The sequence below is a fragment of the Idiotropiscis lumnitzeri genome, chromosome 11 (assembly GCF_059441095.1).
Source record: "Idiotropiscis lumnitzeri isolate Australia: NSW breed Sydney's pygmy pipehorse chromosome 11, RoL_Ilum_1.0, whole genome shotgun sequence".
NCBI classification, from domain to species: Eukaryota; Metazoa; Chordata; class Actinopteri; order Syngnathiformes; family Syngnathidae; genus Idiotropiscis; species Idiotropiscis lumnitzeri.
Window position 1 is genome coordinate 18,845,328 of NC_142401.1, and position 19,110 is coordinate 18,864,437.

The window sequence follows — 19,110 nt, forward strand, 5'->3', positions numbered from 1 at the left end:
CGCTGCAGCTGGCGAGGAGCCGGGACGGGACGCTGCAGCTGGCGAGGAGCCGGGACGGGACGCTGCAGCTGGCGAGGGGCCGGCACTGGAGGCTGCAGCTCGTGAGGAGCTGGGTCGGGGGCCGGATCCCTATCAGCCTGCCGCCATAGGGATTCAGGGGAACGGGAGACGCGAAGGACACGAGGGACCGGGACTACAGGGGCTGGTGAACGTGCGCTACAAAACGTGGGTCGAACGGAAGGTGGTGCAGAAACCGACTGTGGACGAGGTACAGAAACAGACGGACGAAGTGAACTAAGTGAATCGGAAAAACGTGACTCAGGGTGTAAAAAGTGGGTGCTATTACGAGAGGTGGCAGATCCTTTACTCGGGCGCCGTCGTTGACCACCTCGCGGAGGTCCAGGATAGATGGCCAACCGGGTGCCCAAGTAAAGGTCTGATGGGTGTGATTCAGGTGTGGACTCAAAGGACTCGAAAGGAAACCGTGACAAAAACTGACTGGGAGAAGAAAACTCATGAGAAAAATCAAAATCTGGGTCAAACTCGGAATCAGACAACTGAAAATAGGGGTCATCATCTAAATCTGAATTAACAAAAACATGGGGGGACAAAATGGTGTCGTAATCAAAGATGTTTACGCAAGACGAAGAAGAGTGGCAAACTGGCTTGGCGGAACATATGGAACTCACACGAAGGGGTTGGTCGGCAGGCTGAGGGGGGCACCAGCTTGAGCGGCGACGGCGAACTCGTTGCCGTGAGCTTCCTGCTGGGTCCAGTACAGGTTGGTTCATTCTGTCAGGGTTGAGGAAGATGAGGACCCAAACGCAGGGAAGCCAGGCAGGGGTAACTTAAAGGGCATTTATTAAACAGAAAACTAAGGCAAACAAGGAACTTGGAAAAACTTAACGACAGGAAACCAACTACAGGGAGAGGCGACAGGAACTGGCAACAGGGACAGGCAACCGGGACAGGCAACCGGGACAAGCGACAGGGACAAGCGACACTTAAAATGACAAGCGACAGTGAAAATGCCAATGAACCAACAAGAACTGAAAGCAACCAGGGAACTAAATACACACAAATTGACGAGACAACGAGGAGCACCTGGACAAGACATGGAGGGTTGGAAGGACCGGATTGGTTAACACTAGGGCTTGGGTAAACGAGCACAGGTGGACACAATAGACAAGACGAGACAAGACACATGAACAAGGCCAAAACATGAAATCAAATACTAAACCAAAAATAACAAATACAAATCATGACATATACTTCATATTTGGTGATTTTGCATCAATTCCGAGATATTATTCAAGTAAATATCTGTTATAAGCTTCGCAAAAAATAGTAGTTGCAAAAATGATTTGTGACTAATTAGTGAACAAAATGAATCGCTTGACAGCACTAATATATATATATATATATATATATATATTGTTTAGCTTACCTAATCAAAAATGGAAAATGTATTACGTGAGTTAAAGATAAACTACAAGATAAAACAACTATCCGTAGAGTAAAAATACCATTGAAAATATCTTGTAGCAAAACAATCTTACAGTAATGTTTTTGTGTACATTGTAATACAGTGTAATGTGCAATGTTGTTTGCAACCATGCTCCTGGCTCAAGCAGTGCCACATTTGCTTCTTTGCGGAAGACACTATATCGCATTGTTACATTAACCTTTGTCTGCTGTTCATACAATATAAATGAAAGGTAAGTACGTGCACTACTGTTGACTGACCCTCTCAGGTCTACTCTAACTTGTTAGCGGGTTCATTATTCCCATAGGACACTTTATTGTTTTAACTGACTGTAGATGACTAACAAACACAGAAGCTAACATGTCAAAGACGCGGGGAACTCCTTGACTTCTCAGCGTTCGTGGTCAACCGCTTCCCGATTGCAAGTGAAATTTGGCCACGGGCAAGGTAAAATTATGGGCAACTTACCCGACCAGGCAAGCATTTTTTAAAGCAGCCAAATATCTTTAATTTCGACGAAAACTGTGGTGTGATATGTTTGTATGTGCTGTATGGTGATGGTTTAACCCAGACACCCCCTTATGTTGTGGTATGGTCCTGTTACTGCCGTTTCAATGATACGCTGGCGAAAGAAAGTTTTAACGCGCACTCACTCACTATGGGTTGAAGTTGCGATGACGTTCGCTCGGCTTCACTGGTCTTGATGTTGATGTGTAGTTATGTATGTCACGTCAAACAGTCAAGGGTTAGTCTTAATCGTAGTCATTTCAGTCCAGATGTCATGCCGTGAAGTCAAGTAAATCAAATAAATAAATAAATGGCTACGGTCTTCCAAACTTCAAATCAAAACCATACGCGCATATGCGGTAATCAATACAATATACTATCTTCTATCTTCCAGTTTGTACATAAATAATGGGTCTTGAGTAAGTGCGGTTGAAAAACGGTATCCGACCAGCATTCCCCCACCTGTCCTGCATTCGTTATTGATGGATGAACGCAACCAGTGCTGACATCATCAATTGCCCTAGTGGTGGTGTACTGCATTACTCAAAAGAAAACTGCTCCAACAGGTCCATTGGCCTTATCGGGGGCAATGGGCGGGCGCTCCGGGCATCAGTTAGTTCAGTGAATGTCGAGTTAAAGTGAACTTCAATAAATCCCGCAGTATTGGAACTCGCTGTAGTTGCATCCTCATTTGAAGTTTGAAAAACACAACAAAAATCTACGATATTTCGGCCGAAAATTAACAGCCGGAAGTTTTCTTACCTTCTGCGCATGTTTACAAGTGGCGACGAGTTCGTTCAAATCCGAACATTTCGGATTCCTCTGACATGACTAAAATAGCTCGAATATTTTTAAGTAGACAATTCAGTTGTGAGTAAAGAAGGGAGTAATATTTGATTATTGGCTGTTAATTCATTAGCTCCATGATGTGACCTGACATAGTGTCAGTGACTGTGTTCTGTTTATGCTATGAAACTTATGGAGGCAGCACCACAGGCACTGGTCTTAAACAAATACACAAATTTCCCACACTCATAATTTACTCATGTGATTACTCAATTAATAGGCTCTCCTGGACTTAAAATTGATAATCTGGATTGCTGTAATATAATTTTCCCAATTTAACATGCAGATTTGTTCATTATTAAAACTACAATTAACATTTTCAATAACTGCACAGGATGATACATGCTGTTGTGAGTAGGGTTTCATGGTTGATGATGAAAACAAGATTAATTTATTCTTATCAGATTATATGTTTATTTACATTTGTGGCACACATTTTACAACCATAAACATTTTATTCTTAGTCTAGCTTTCACAGGACCAGTTCTACCTGCCAGCTGCCAGCTCCTTACGGACATATGCTTCATTGACTGTTTCTTAATGCCTGCAACGTCTGTAACATAGAACTCATGAAGGAATAACATAATCCTGGGTCAGCAGACACCTAATTAATGTGTTAATACATGATACATTTTTATATAAGCAACCCTTATGATTGTAACGTATTTTTAATTCTTTCTAGGCAGGAACTGTCCGAACAAAAAATTCATGCAATTTGTAATTAGACACTTTGTCATACAAAAAGTCACTCAGGGCATGGTAATTTAATCTTCGGGCAAGAGAAAAAGAAATGTCACTTGCCCAAGTTGGGCAAGTAATTTGGCCACTCGGGCAAGGCAAATTTTAGTGGCACTTGCCCTATGGGCAAGCAGTTTTTAAAGTTAACTTCGAACCCTGCTTCTACTCCATGCAATTATCCGTAGGTGTTAGTTTGCACAATATAATCCTATTTAGAAGTTGCACTGAGGCGAGTGTTCATTTATTTGAAAAAATGCTAAGCCACACATTGTTTGCTGTGCGTGCACGCACTTCTTCATTGATTCAACGCTTTTGTGCTCAAGATTTCCTCTTCCGTGGTTGTAATTGTGGCACAAATTAACTGCCTACAACACGCAGAATGCAGGGCTTGGGGTTATCTTCCTGATTTTTTCCCCCAAAATATTATCGCAAAAGCGTTTTCTATGGATATTGATCATGTGTCTAAAGTGATACATATTGATACTGAATATCACCCAGCCCTACCTTAAAGAAAACAAAGAGCAGAAATAGTGGAGGGAAAATCAGAATGTTACAGAAAATACTTGAATCACAAGACCTGCTATTTAAGGGTGTTCGGGGCCAAGCACATAAGTGAATAATGAATATTCACAAGTAACTGATGCCTCCTCAAAATGCTTCTAATTGTCTACATGAAGCAGCTGTGCTTGGCTCCAGTAGTTGCAGTGCATGTGGGTGGCAGATGTTTTTATGCACTTGACTCGACAAACAATTGTCCTTGCCATTGTCCTCTGTGGGGTTAGAGGCAAATATCTTGATGACTTCTATGATTTAAACAACTTAAATCGGGATGCTGATATGATTACATCCTTTGAGATTATATTTGTAAACGAGTGTCCTCTGTGAGTGTACAAGAGCAAAACCGCATGATCTTCCACTCCCCTATCCTAATCAGATACACCTGTGCTTTTGATCAGGACTAGGGAACAGCTGCAATGCCACCCGTAGACATCTGCCCTTGGCCATCTGCCGCAAATGCAAAGAAAAATAAATGTGTGGATCCTACACCTATATAAATGATTTAAGCGCCAAAACATACCCCAAACTTTGAACCCAAAACAGTTAAGTACCATTTCAAACTCATCTTACAACATACCTTCAAAGATAAATGGCTTTTTCAGAGGTGTCAGACAGCTCTGACCAAGGCTGGAGTGACAGCCAAAACTGTCAGAACCTGTGAGAAAGGTAGATCTCTCTTTACTGAGAAACAAAACAATTGTCTGAAAAAGACAACCTAAAACCTACCACCAAAAGAAGACAAGTTGGACGCCATAGCGCTATGACCTGGAATCATACTTGGTGTAAGCACGTTTTACTTGACAATCTCTGAATTCTTAATCCAAAAAGAAACCCACATTGAAGGCACTAATAAATGCTTCATATGAGAACCTTGTAATGTTACACAAGCTACCATATCAACCAACATAGCAACTTAGCGACTGGCACCCACGGCATGAGCCAAACTAAAAAATACATAGAGGGGGGTCGCTCATGTTTTGTCGGTACATATGTGTAGTGTAGTCATGGAGTCAGTTATCCATCCATCCATCTTCTGTACCGCTTCTCCTCACTAGGGTCGCGGAGGGTGCTGGAGCCTATCCCAGCTATCTTCGGGCAGTAGGCGGGGGACACCCTGAACTGGTTGCCAGCCAATTGCAAGGCACACAGAAACAAACAACCATCCGCGTTCACACTCATACCTAGGGACAATTTAGAGTGTTCAATCGGCCTGCCATGCATGTTTTTGGAATGTGGGAGGAAACCGGAGTACCCGGAGGAAACCCACGCAAGCACGGGGAGAACATGCAAACTCCACACAGGATGGCCAGAGCCGGATCGAACCCACGCCCGATGCTGTCTTTCACTGTGAGGCCATCGTGCTAACCAGTTGGCCACCGTGCCGCCGGAGTCAGTTATATATATATATATATATATATATATATATATATACATACACATACACACATGCTAGGTTGATTGAACACTCTAAATTGTCCCAAAATGTGACTGTGAGTGCGGACGGTTGTTTGTCTTTGTGTCCCCTGTGATCGGCTGGCAACCAGTTCAGGGTGTACCCCGCCTGTACCACTCATTGTTCCAGACGTTCAAAAGAAGTAAATGTAGTTGCTGGATAGTAGCAATACTTTGTTGGACAACACACCACTAGCAGACGCGGGGTTGTTGTGGCTTTCTCTTTGTTGTCCCGCTACTTGTTCCCTGTGTGTAAAAATGTAAAATTAATGGGCTTCAAGTCGGGAATCGGGAGGAGCCACTGAGCAGACAGGCGTGATCGAGCGAGAAGAGCAGGGAATGGAGAAGGCTAGTCCGGGTCCAACATAATCGAACAGGAAGAACAGGAACTTTTACCTTGACGTACATGGTGACACACATGAGTAAATATTAATTCTCAAGTCTATCCACATATTTTGCAGAACAATTTAACACCATTGGTCTGCTGGTTGACGCTGAAGAGAAGAGGCGTGATACAATGACACAGTGAACCAAATGAAAAAAATATCAACAACTGAGTTTCAACAGAAGAAATACAGCTTCTGGAATGAGTTGATTGATGTTATTGCTGCTTAAGAGGCTCAACCGTGATCAAATCCAAATGTTCATATTTTTGGGAGGTCATTCCATAGGGAAGGACCAGTAACAGAAAAGGAACAATCCCCTCTGAAGCTGTGCTTAGTCCTCGGCACATCAAGCAGCATTTGGCCTGCTGACCTGAGGCAGCGGGCAGGTGCGTAGGGGTGGAGGAGCTCGGAGAGGTACGCTGGGGCGAGGCCATTTAAAGATTTGAAGACAAACAGAAGTATCTTGAAGCAAACGCTAAAGTGCATTGGGAGCCAGTGAAGAAAGGCCAAGATAGGGTTAATGTGATCCATCTTCCAAGCTCCAGTTAATATGCGCAGCAGCATTTTGCACCTGTTGGAGGCGCTTAAGGGAGGACTGGCTGACTCCAAAGTAAAGTGCATTACTGTAATCTAGACTAGATGTAATGAAGGCATGGATTACTGTTTCTAAGTGCTGTTGGGAAAGAAAGGGCTTCACTTCAGGCAGCTGCCTAAGATGAAAAAAAGCTGGATCGAACAACAGCACTGATTTGCCGATCCAATTTATAATCACTGTCCAGTTTAAAACCCAAGTTTGAGACTCTCGTCTTAGATTAGATGCTCTGAGGAGGAAGGGGGGACAAGGTCAACAGGGTTGAAAGTAGAAGGGCCACTGGCACCGAACACCATCATTATAATAATAATAAATAACATAACAGTTGAAGTGTACTTTACAACCACTTGGTTCCTGTTGTGTTCAACAGTGTGCTTCATGTAGCGTTAAATACATTAGCATGCCTCTAAAATAACCACTGGACAGTTAAAGCCATAAAAACGAAGCTCAGCCTTAACCCACCTTGAGTAATTCACCACTATAGAGGCTTAGGCTAATTCCATTGCATTCAATAAAATATAAGCATGATCTATATTAATTAAATGGCTATCTTCACAGTACATGAAGTTGACACATTAACTTTCTGTAATTGAGCTTAGTTTCTCTCCCACTCCCCAACCCCCCACCTCACAGCTGTAGCAACGCAACGACCTGACATAATAACCCGAACGCAAACATTGGACCAGAACCATATTCGTGTTTAACAGTCAGAAGCTACTCACTCTGGCCGCTTCTGTCGCCTCTCGCTCGGCGTGTGCTGCTGCCCTTCCCCGCTCCTCTCCTCTCCGCTCGTCCCTCACTCGATGGCGGTAGATGGAGATGGAAAAGGAAGCTGCTTCTTGCGAAGGAAGATGGAACGCGACGAGGCTCTTAACAGCTCGAGTTGAGCCAGGGAGAGCTCGACGGGAAGCGGCGGTCTGTGACAAGACGGAGCTCCGCCTGAAATGTCGCTTTATGTGGGTCACAGATGAAGTATTTATCTTGGGCTGTCTCGGCGCAAATTTAAATTCATTCCTTTTATGGACTGAACGGGGGCGACCGGCTGTTGGGAAATATTTCATGTTAAGGTGTGCTGCGAGTAATAGTCGTTTTAATAAGTTACTTTATATTATAATCTATATTTTGAAATACGGTGCAGTTTTAATCAGGCTCACCCAATCTGTCACATTCGCTCCAACCTACTGTTGAAATATTCATGGTAAATCGTAAACCAACCACCTTTTGAAGGCTCACTAATCTTCTGAAATAGGCTAAAGTATGTTGTGCTTCAGGTCAAGTTTTATTATTAAAACCAATATAAAATAAAACTCATCTTCAAAATCTATCCATCTGCTCTTCAATTTATGTTGGAGGTCACAGAGATCAACTGTTTATATACTGTGGGGAGAAAACACAAGCACAGAATAAACATGAATTGAAATCCAAACAAAACGAACTTGGATGAAAGTCAGAATGGGAATTAATATCTCGTGTTGAGGCAGGGTGCAAAAAAGAAGACTATTTATTACAGCAGCAAGAAGTACAATCAGAATTAGAATGCCCTCCATTGTCATTGTATGCAGTGTACAATGAGATTGGAGATCTCCCCAAATAATTTAATTAATAGAACATTAAATAATTAAATAAAAAAATGTAAAAGTAATACACAATATTATGAAAAGAACAAATAAGCACATAAGCGGGGAAATGATACTGACAAATACTGAAATTGTGGTTTTTGTGCATATGTATGCTATGTGGTTATTTTGTGTAATGGTACGGTTATTGCTGTTGGTAGAGTAGTGTATTTTTATATCCACTATTATGAACATTTTAGTAATTCTCTTGAAATAACTATGAGGGAATTGGAGACTAAAGAAATGACCAGCCTTTGTATTGAAATTCCAATGTAAACGAGATACTGCCCAGGAGGACAAAAGGCTTGACCAGTATCTAGGTGTGGAGCACTCGAGGTGATAGTAGCCGTCTGGATGGCACCAGGAGGCCACTTTAAAGAGCAACCACATTTGCTCTTACCGTAGGGGGCTTCGGGGGCAAAATCGAAGACAAGTAGAATGAGAATGCATATGCAACAAGGTAAAATTAGATATTCATGTCCTGTGTGGCCATTCCCTATCAGAAGGGAAGCCCGGAGAGAGGGAAAACCTTTTCCCTTTTTTCTTATGGGGGAGACTTCTTTTGACATCAGCATGTGACGAGAATAAAATCTCTTTGTAACCAAAATGGCTGTGTCAGAGAAGTTTTTTTCCATCACCAATTCTGCCATGCTCAGCGACCTGTCCGGAGGGAAGCTGAGCCAGGCCCACACATCAACAACAAAATATACCACAGTAGGAATGACCTGCTGTAGTAATCCTTCTTGCACTGTGGGTGTCAACAACAGTGTAATACAGTGGGTGGGAAGTGTAGTGCATGATGGGTGTCAGCTTGCTTTGAGCTAGCTTTCTTAGCCATCTCGGTTAAGACTATTTTAAACTTTATCTGTGATGCCTCTTCCTCAGCACAGACATAAAACAATCGGAACCCCACCTACAACAGTGTCATAAAAGAACCTGAGCAAGGCTCTGCTTGTTTCAAAAGACTTTACTGTCCTCAACAAGTGGAGGCTGCTTTGGCCGTTTTTAAACAGAATATTTGTGTTGTCTGTCTAGTTGATTGTTTCAGTGAACGCCCAGGTATCTAAATCAGTCCACTGTCTAAACGCTCAAGATCTGGATGCTCACCGTGTGAACTCGATCACCAACTCATTGGTCTTTGTGGTATTTAGGAGCAGTATATGTACATTACTGAGCTGCCCTATATGTATATGTATATATCTTTTAGTGACGTTTTTTTTTCTCTGCAGTCCAAGCAAAGCTCAATAAACGTATCATGACAGTACAATTGAGTCAGGTTAAATTTCTTTATATAGTCTTTAATAACAAAAGAATCTCAGAGGGCTTCACAAGCCCACATTTGACAAAAACATCCTTAAATGTAAACCCCCAGAAGGGGGAAAACACTCAAAAACACCAGAAGGGGGAAAATGAAGAAACATTGAGAAGGAGAACATTGGGGGAATCTCCCTTCCCGCTTGACCTGTGACCAGACTGCAATGGATGCAGAGTGAGCAACATTGAACACATATTTTGGTGCTATACAATGTTGGCTCGAACATATAGTAAAAAAATATCTTCTTTATGTTAAATAGCTGATTTTTTTTTTCATTTGTTCAGGAGGATATTTTTGTTGTCAACTAGTTTTGACGTGCAACTGCCATCTTCTTCGGGAGCTTTAAAAAAAAAAAGTCCATTCATCCATCCATTATCTCAGCCGCTTCTGCTATCAAGGGTTGTGGGTGTGCTGGAGCCTTTCCCAGCTGTCATCGGGCAGTCAGCGGGGTACACCCTGGATTAGTTGACAGCCAATCGCTGGGCACACATAGACGAACAACCATCAACCATCCACGCTCACAGTCATACCAAGGGACAATTTAGAGTGTCCAATGAACCTGTCATGGATGTTTTTAGAATGTGGGAGGAAGCCGGAGTACCCAGAGAAAATCCACACAGGCACGGGGAGAAAATGCAAAATTCTCACAAGTAGGCTGGTGCCAGAATCGAACCCTCTACCTCTGCACTGTGAGGCCATCAGGCTAACCAGTCGCCCACTGTGCCGCGCTAGAACATATAGTAAAAAAAAATCACCTTGTTTTCTTTATGTAGTTTTTTTTTTTTTTTCATTTGTTCAGGCAATGGATGATCTTTTTGACATCTATACTTGTTTTGACGCACAACTGCCTTCTTATTCGGCTTTAAAAAAAAGTCCTCATTGTCTGCACAAATGAAAAAAAATCAACTCTTTGACATAAAGAAGATAAGATAAGTTTTTTTTTACCATATACCCGGAAGTTATGCAATCTGAAAGTGATCAAGAGGACTTTTGAAATGCTCCCGTACAAGACGACAATTGTACGTTGAAACTAGTAGAGGTAAAAAAGAACCTCCGCTGCCAGAACAAATGAAAAAAAATGAACTATTGGCTGAACATCATGATATTCCATTAAATAAGACCCGTCGATGCAGATTTCTCCATAGCAGCCACTTTGGGGAGGTGGCTCACCTCGGATCTTTTCCCGGTCAGTCAGTGCAGAATTCTGACAGATTCGGTCAACCCCCTCTCTAAGCACGAGAGGAGGGGGCAGGAAAGAGAAGAAGCTAAACCAAAGTTATGCAATAAAAGAAAATATTCTGGTCTAAAATTTTTTTATAGAAACCTAACATTTGAATAGGGGTGTGTAGACGTTTGAGATCTACTGTATCCTGCCACTGGGAGCAGATAAACTGTAATTTCACGACCACAAGGTATTATGTGTAAATGTGCCTCATGACAATTTCCATCCAAATATAGAGTTACTCTCTGAAACACCACAAGCTGGGGGATTAGGTGACGGTGACCCACTAGGAAGTTTAAGGCATTGACCAACTGGGCATGCACCTGTTCCAGTGATGTCGTCTTCCTGCAGCGCGACATTTGATCAATTTATTTATATACTTTAGCATCTAATTTAATTATTTGTTGGCCTGTTTACTGCCGCTTCTTCTCTTTTCTGCCCCCTCCTTCCCCTGCTTGGGAATTAGGTGATGGGGACATGCTTTGAAGATTACGGCACTGACGAACCGGGAAGGGACCTGCTCTGCCGAAGTCGTCTTCATGCAGCGCCTTTTCTGATTTCCTTATATTTCAGCACTTCATTGAACTACTTGTTGGCCTGTTTGCTATTTCTGTTCTTTCTTTTCTGTTCCCAATTCCCCGAATTAGGTGATGGCGATTCACTTGGAAGTGGCTGTACTGAATTTACACCAACTGACCGGTACAAGATCGAAGGCTCATCTTCGGATATGCTGCCATGGATATTACGGCCTTGGATGAGGACCCACTCCACTGAAGTCATCTTCCTGCAGCACTTCATTCAATTGACTCTTATATTATCTCATCTATTATTGCATAGCATCATTGTATGTGTCAAATGTTGCCCAGTTGGCATCCATTGCAGCCTGGTCATCCTGGAAGGGGGATTCCCCCATCTGTGGTCCCTTCTCAAGGTTTCTCACTTTTCCCCCTAATGAGGTTTTGTGAGTTTTTCCTTGCCCTCCTGGGGGTTAAGATCGGGGATGTCGATTGTGGCTATGTAAAGCCCTTTGAGACTGTCTGTGATTAAGGGCTATACAAATAAAATTGACTTGACTTGACTTGACAAGCAGGGTCAATCAAAAACCACAGTGAAAGCTTCGAGAGTGTGGTGCATAGACCATTAAATAGCAAAAACAATGGAGGCATGCAAGCAGTGAAAAAGCTTTGAACTCATCTGTCTTGGTGTCATTTTTTTTTTAATATCACCAAAAATTGCATTTGCATTTAAACAGGGATGTAGAGACATATATATATATATATATATATATACAGTGAACCCCCGCTACTTCGCGGTTCACCTTTCGCGCGTTCAGTGCTTCGCGGGTCTAAAAAATATTCGGGGGCATTGTAGTTTCGCCGAGCGGCACAAGGGGGCGCTGAAGCGGTTAGACGGCCGGCGTGCGCCGAAGAGGAGAGTGGACGAAGAAGAGAGTGGACGAAGAAGAGCAGGTTCCCCCGGACACGATTGGTGGCGACGGACACGATCGGGGGCGACGTTTCGCGCGGTTCGGACCGTACCCGAGCTGCGGCCGGCGTGCGTGGCTGTCAAGCCGAAGAGAAACAACTTCCGCCCGGGCACTCGCGCGGCGACATTTTGCTTCGTTCGGGACCGTGCGTGAGCTCCGAAGGAGACCGGCCGGCGTGTGTGGCTGTCAAGCCGAAGAGAAACAACTTCCGCCCGGGCACCGGCGGAGCGCGAGGCTGTCAGTTATGAATGAATAAATGAATAAATAAATAAATGAAGAATGCCACCTTTCATTTCACTGTCATGATCCGTGCCTGTCATGCCGCGTGTGTTTTTGTTTTTTCAGCTGTGTGGGCGTTCCTCCAGCGATCGTCTCACGCCATGCCGTCAGCTGCTGCGAGACACGCTGATTACACTGACTATATTGTGATTATAATAAATATCTTTGTATCAGCACCTTTTTTCCCGGGTCTGCGTTTGGAGAGTCCTGTTCAATCCTCCAGTTCTGCTGGAGGATCATAACATTCACAGGGCACACCGGACGGCGTACCAGCAGGTAAAAGTCGAAGTAATTAAATAAATACAAAAAGAAGTAATTGAATAAATACAAAAATAATGGCTGGGGAATAAAAAAATAAGTTTTAATAATATTTGTTTTTTTGTTATAACATGAATTTCACTCTCTCTCTCTCTACCAGTATATATATATATATATATATATATATATATATAGGTGCGAAGTTTATATATACAGTGTTTTTTTTTTTTTTTGAAGGTGCGACGCTACAAAAAAAAAAACACTGTGTATATATATACTTCGCACCTATATATATATATATATATATATATACTGGTAGAGAGAGAGAGAGTGAAATTCATGTTATAATTTTTTTATTCCCCAGCCATTATTTTTGTATTTATTCAATTACTTCTTTTTGTATTTATTTAATTACTTCGACTTTTACCTGCTGGTACGCCGTCCGGTGTGCCCTGTGAATGTTATGATCCTCCAGCAGAACTGGAGGATTGAACAGGACTCTCCAAACGCAGACACGGGAAAAAAGGTGGTGATACAAAGATAGTGTAGCGACTTTGTAAATAGTTCAAGGGTTTTGAGTTTTCCTCTTTTCTGTGGAGGCTGTGAAGGCAGCAGGGGAGTGAACGTTATGTTGTTGTCGTTGTGTTGCTCTCTCTCTGATCGGCGTGGTTGCGGCCAACAGCAGCCGTTTTTGGCTTAATAATAAAAGCGTTCGCTGATGGACAAATTGGCCTGATTTATTATACAACGTTACAATATTTATTATAATCACAATATAGTCAGTGTAATCAGCGCCTCTCGCAGGAGCTTTCAGCATGGCGCGAGACGATCGCTGGAGGAACGCCCACACAGCTGAAAAAACAAAAACACACGCGGCATGACAGGCACGGATCATGACAGTGAAATGAAAGGTGGCATTCTTCATTTATTTATTTATTCATTTATTCATTCATAACTGACAGCCTCGCGCTCCGCCGGTGCCCGGGCGGAAGTTGTTTCTCTTCGGCTTGACAGCCACACACGCCGGCCGGTCTCCTTCGGAGCTCACGCACGGTCCCGAACGAAGCCAAATGTCGCCGCGCGAGTGCCCGGGCGGAAGTTGTTTATCTTCGGCTTGACAGCCACACACGCCGGCCGGTCTCCTTCGGAGCTCACGCACGGTGTCCGATCGTGTCCGTCGCCACCAATCGTGTCCGGGGGAACCTGCTCTTCTTCGGCCACTCTCTTCTTCGTCCACTCTCCTCTTCGGCGCACGCCGGCCGTCTAACCGCTTCAGCGCCCCCTTGTGCCGCTCGGCGAAACTACAATGCTCCCGAATATTTTTTAGACCCGCGAAGCACTGAACCCGCGAAAGGTGAACCGCGAAGTAGCGGGGGTTCACTGTATATATATACACACATGCTAGGTTGGTTGATTGAACACTCTAAATTGTCCCAAAATGTGACTGTGAGTGTGGACGGTTATTTGTCTTTGTGTCCCTGTGATCGGCTGGCAACCAGTTCAGGGTGTACCCCGCCTGTACCACTCATTGTGGCGGCACGGTGGCTGACTGGTTAGCACGATGGCCTCACAGTGAGAGACAACATCGGGCGTGGGTTCATTCCCGGCTCCGGCCATCCTGTGTGGATGACAGGCCGATTGAACACTCTAAATTGCCCCTAGGTATGAGTGTGAGTGCGGATTGTTGTTCGTCTCTGTGTGCCCTGCAATTGGCTGGCAACCAGTTCAGGGTGTCCCCCGCCTACTGCCCGAAGATAGCTGGAATAGGCTCCAGCACCCCCCCGCGACCCTAATGAGGAGAAGCGGTACAGAAGATGGATGGAAGATATATATATATATATTTATATAGAATAACGTAATAGCAACTGTTATTTTTATTCTCCATTGAATAACATTTAAAACGTCTGTGGAGGGCAGAACGATTTATTGTTATGAGATCGAAATCTCAGGCAATGCGAATTCGAGATTGTCAATGCGTTTATATTAAAGGGCTCTGATTGCATGAATCAGCGGCATATTACAGTTTACAGGTATCACGTCTACGTCAAGCTGTTGGCCGTACTACCAGAAGTTTTTGTGGTAACTTGAATGCTGGGCGCCAAGATAGCTAGTGCCACAACATTATGGGCTTTATTTGTACTATATGCAAGTCCGTGCGTAGCCGCAGCAAGGAGCTGCATGATTCAGATCTTCTCCTCCGTGGTGAAAAATAAACGACCCCACTGACAAGTAATGTTTTCACCGGGGAGGCCTACGAGGAGGAGCTAAGCGTGCTAATTGCTAAAGTGAAATACGTCGGGAAAGACCCAAAATAAGTGTTTCGATGTACATTTGAGATTTGACAGAAGTTTGACTGTAACCGTGTTAGGGTGGAGAGCCAACAGCTCTGAAAAGAAATGTTTTACAATCAATCCGTATCTCGACAAAATGAGACAACGGCTACATTAGCAATTTAGTTGGCTCTCTAATCCTGGAACACAGAAACGGCTGACGCCAGCCATGAAGAAGAGCTCATTGTCAAACGTGTATTAAATATTTATCATCTCATCAATGTTATATGCACTATTCTGAGTTTTGGGAGCTACACAATAATAGGTCTCAAAATCATATTTTTAATCAATTTAGCTTTGCTAAAGGACAATGTTTTTATTGACATACATGTTTGCATTTAGGACGGCTTTAACTGCCAAAATATTATTTGTCATTTAATTTATTATAATTTTATTATTCATCAAACAATTGGCAAGTTGACTTTATTGATAACTTGTGCATATGTAACCCATGTTTGGCTCAGCCTTTTTTTATTCCTATTCTTATTTTCTGTTAATGTGATTTTTTCTTAGCGCTGTTACTATTTCCTACGGACCTAGAAAACACCACAGGATTTGAACTCCATTCGCTCACAGTTCACACAAAAAAAGTTCAACGGACCAGTATGGTCTATTCAGAGCCTTTCTCCTTCAACTCGCATGAAACAAAATGCTAGAAAGTTCTCTACGTCTCTCGTACGAGATGAGACGTCATATCAATGCTGCGGTGCGTTCTAGGTCCGTAGGAAATAGTAACAGCGCTAAGAAAAAATCACATTAACAGAAAATAAGAATAGGAATAAAAAAAGGCTGAGCCAAACATGGGTTACATTCTCCCCCTCTAAACGGCATGAGTCTCTTCATGCAACGTTTTACAGCTTGGGCATTGTGGAGGTTGTAGTACAGCTCTCGAGAACGCAACGCTTAAAGCCTGAAAAAAAGAACTAATAGCCAAGTTCAGTGGCTCTCCCAGTTCATCATAGGTAAACTTTTTAGGTTGACGTCTTTCTCTTTCGGAGCGTCGCAAGCCTATTGACTTAACCGCCGCATCATCTGTTTTGACAGTGTCAGTACTGGGTTTACAGTCTGAGGGAATAACTGTGTCAGTCAGGGTAGGAGTCAAGTCAGGTTCAGGGATCTCAATAAGATGGTCGGAAGACCTATCTGTAGATGGCAACTCAACACTACTCAACCCAGGAACTTCATGTTGTGAGGTCATGATGGACCTATCAAGGTCAAGTGTTGGTTTCTCTGGCCCTGCAATATCAGAAGATGACACTGAGGGTTGGACATGCTTAGGAGGTTGGAATTTAACAGGAAACTGCTCAGTTTGGGTATAAGGGCCCTTCGTGATTATCTGCCGCTCCCGTGAGTCAATACAAAATATCTCTTCATCACTCGTTTCATCCTTGTCACTGTACTCTCCTTCACTTCCAACATCAGTCTCCATCATCTTATTTGTCTTGCTCCTTGTCTTCACTTTCCTTGAATTGTCTCCTGGAGAATCGGATTCATTCTGATCCTCCACAGGTAAGAACCCACAAGGCAAAAGAAGATCCCTGTGTAAAGTGCGCTGAGGACCCTCTCCAGTCTCTGGTTTAACAACATAAACAGGACTGTCCTTGATGCGTTTTACAACAGTGTGAATGGTTTGCTCCCAACGATTTGCCAGTTTGTGCTTTCCTCTGACATTAACATTCTTTACTAGGACCCTATCACCAACAAAGAGTTCAGCAGCTCTTATTTTGTTGTCAAAACGTGTCTTATTCTTCTCACCCATCTTCTTTGAGTGTTTGGAAGCAAGAGCGTAGCTTTCTTGGAGGTTTGCACGAAGAGTTTTGACATAATCTGAATAGGACTTTGGACTAGATTTGCCAGGGTATGTACCAAGGATAAGATCAATAGGCAACCTGGGCTGTCTGCCGAACATTAGTTCGTATGGGGAATACCCTGTCGTGTCATTTCTGGTACAGTTGTAGGCATGCGTTAAGGGCTTGACGAAGTCTCGCCAATGGAACTTGTCCTTCTCCTCCAATGTGCCTAACATAGCTAGCAATGTCCTATTGTAGCGTTCTACAGGGTTTCCCCGGGGATGATACGGAGTGGTACGGATCTTCCTCGCCCCAACCAAAGCACAAAGCTCCTTGACTATTTTAGACTCAAAGTCTCTCCCTTGATCACTTAGCAGACGGCAAGGAAACCCATAGGGAATGATCAAGTTATCCCAAAGCGTTTTCGCTATCGTTTTAGCTTTCTGGTCTCTTGTAGGTACTGCTATGGCAAATTTTGTAAAATGATCCGTCAATACTAACACATTCCTTGTGTCTCGACTATCTGGCTCAATGGACAGATAATCCACACAAACTAATTCAAGTGGGTAAGTCGTGTGAATGTTTTCCAGCGGGGCGGCTCTTTGGGGAAGACCCTTCCTCATGACACATCGAGGGCATTTCCTGCACTTATCTTCAATGGACTTGGCCATTCTTGGCCAATAGAACCTAGCTCGAGCAAGATGTAAGGCACGGTCAAATCCCAGGTGACCAATCTCATCATGTACACCTTTCAAAGCTCTTTCACGATACTGATGAGGTAGTACTAACTGGTAGACTAGAGAATCTTGGTCTTTACACTTCCTGTATAACACTCCATTTCTGAGTTCAAGTTTGTTCCATTGGTTTAGCATGACCTTAACATCAGCGGATTCGTACTTTGTTTCATTGAGTCCAGGTTTTGCACCTCCTTCCAACAAGGTTATGACACGTGCAATAGGGGGGTCCATCCTTTGTGCTGTGTGCCAATCAGCATCTGTCATTAAGGGCAAGATATTTTCACCATATGCTTCAGGGACTGCTGTAAGGTCAATAGCGAGAGACTCGACAACAACAAAAGGTTCTGATGGAATTGAAACAGAATGGCGCTGGCACAAAGCAGTGAAAGTTTCATGATCCATTTGATTTGATGAATCAATGAGTCGCATTTTCATGTCATTAATACGAGCTCTCTCTTTGCAAAAAGCCTCATCTTCATAAGGTGGTTCTTGTGGCCGCCGAGACAACCCATCGGCGTCTTTGTTCGCTTGACCAGCCCTGTACTTGATGGTAAAGTGATAAGTGGACAAGGCAGCCAACCACCTGTGTCCAGCAGCATCCAACTTGGCACTTGTTAAGACGTATGTTAGAGGATTATTATCAGTCAGGACAACAAAAGAAGAACCATACAAGTAATCGTTAAATTTGTCACACACAGCCCACTTGAGGGCCAAGAATTCAAGCTTGTGTGTGGGATAATTTTGTTCGCTTTTGGAAAGCCCCCGGCTCGCATATGCAATTGCCCTAAGCTTCCCCCCTTGCTGCTGATAGAGGGCAGCTCCCAAGCCATCACGACAAGCATCAGTGTGCAGTATGTATGGGAGCTGTGGATCTGCAAAGGCGAGAATAGGTGCTGAGGTTAGTTTCCTGATTATCGTGTGAAACGCTGTATCACACTCTGGAGTCCACTGCTCTGCAAGAGGCTGAGTCGGACTGCGAGTTAGCTGAGGTGGCTCTCGTTTGTAAATTTTTCCTCGTTTCTTTGGTGGGTGATAATTTGTAGTAAGACGGTTAAGGGATTTAGTTATCTTGGAATATCCTTCAATAAAACGTCGATAGTACCCAGCGAAGCCTAAAAAACATTTTAACTCTTTGACAGTAGATGGACGTGGCCAGGTTTTCAAAGCTGAGATTTTGTCCGGATCAGTATGTACTCCATGGGCATCCACAACATGTCCTAAATATTTAACTGAGTCTCGAAAGAAATGACACTTTTCTGGGGACAGTTTAAGCCCATAGTCTCTGAGACGTGACAGGACTTTCATCAACCTGTTCTCGTGTTCCTCCAACGTGTCTGAGAACACAATTAGATCGTCCAAAAAAACAAGCACTTCGTTCAAGTGGAGGTCACCAACACACCGCTCCATGAGGCGTTGGAAAGTGCCTGGGGCATTCGTGACACCTTGTGGCATCCTATTAAATTCATAGAAGCCAAAGGGGCATACAAAAGCTGTCTTAGGCTTGTCTTCTTC

At 43.5% G+C, this 19,110-nt stretch overlaps 1 protein-coding gene across 2 annotated transcripts in view; it reads right to left on the reverse strand.

Annotated features, from left to right (window-relative positions):
* The window catches only part of klhdc8a (kelch domain containing 8A), a 37,039-nt gene extending 29,515 nt beyond the window's left edge, over positions 1-7,524 (reverse strand). For both annotated transcript variants that reach the window (XR_015845820.1, XM_088309352.1), the window contains exon 1: positions 7,288-7,524. The gene's annotated coding sequence lies outside the window, so the exon portion shown is untranslated. The remainder of the gene's footprint in view (positions 1-7,287) is intronic.
* Between the last annotated feature and the right edge of the window lie 11,586 nt (positions 7,525-19,110).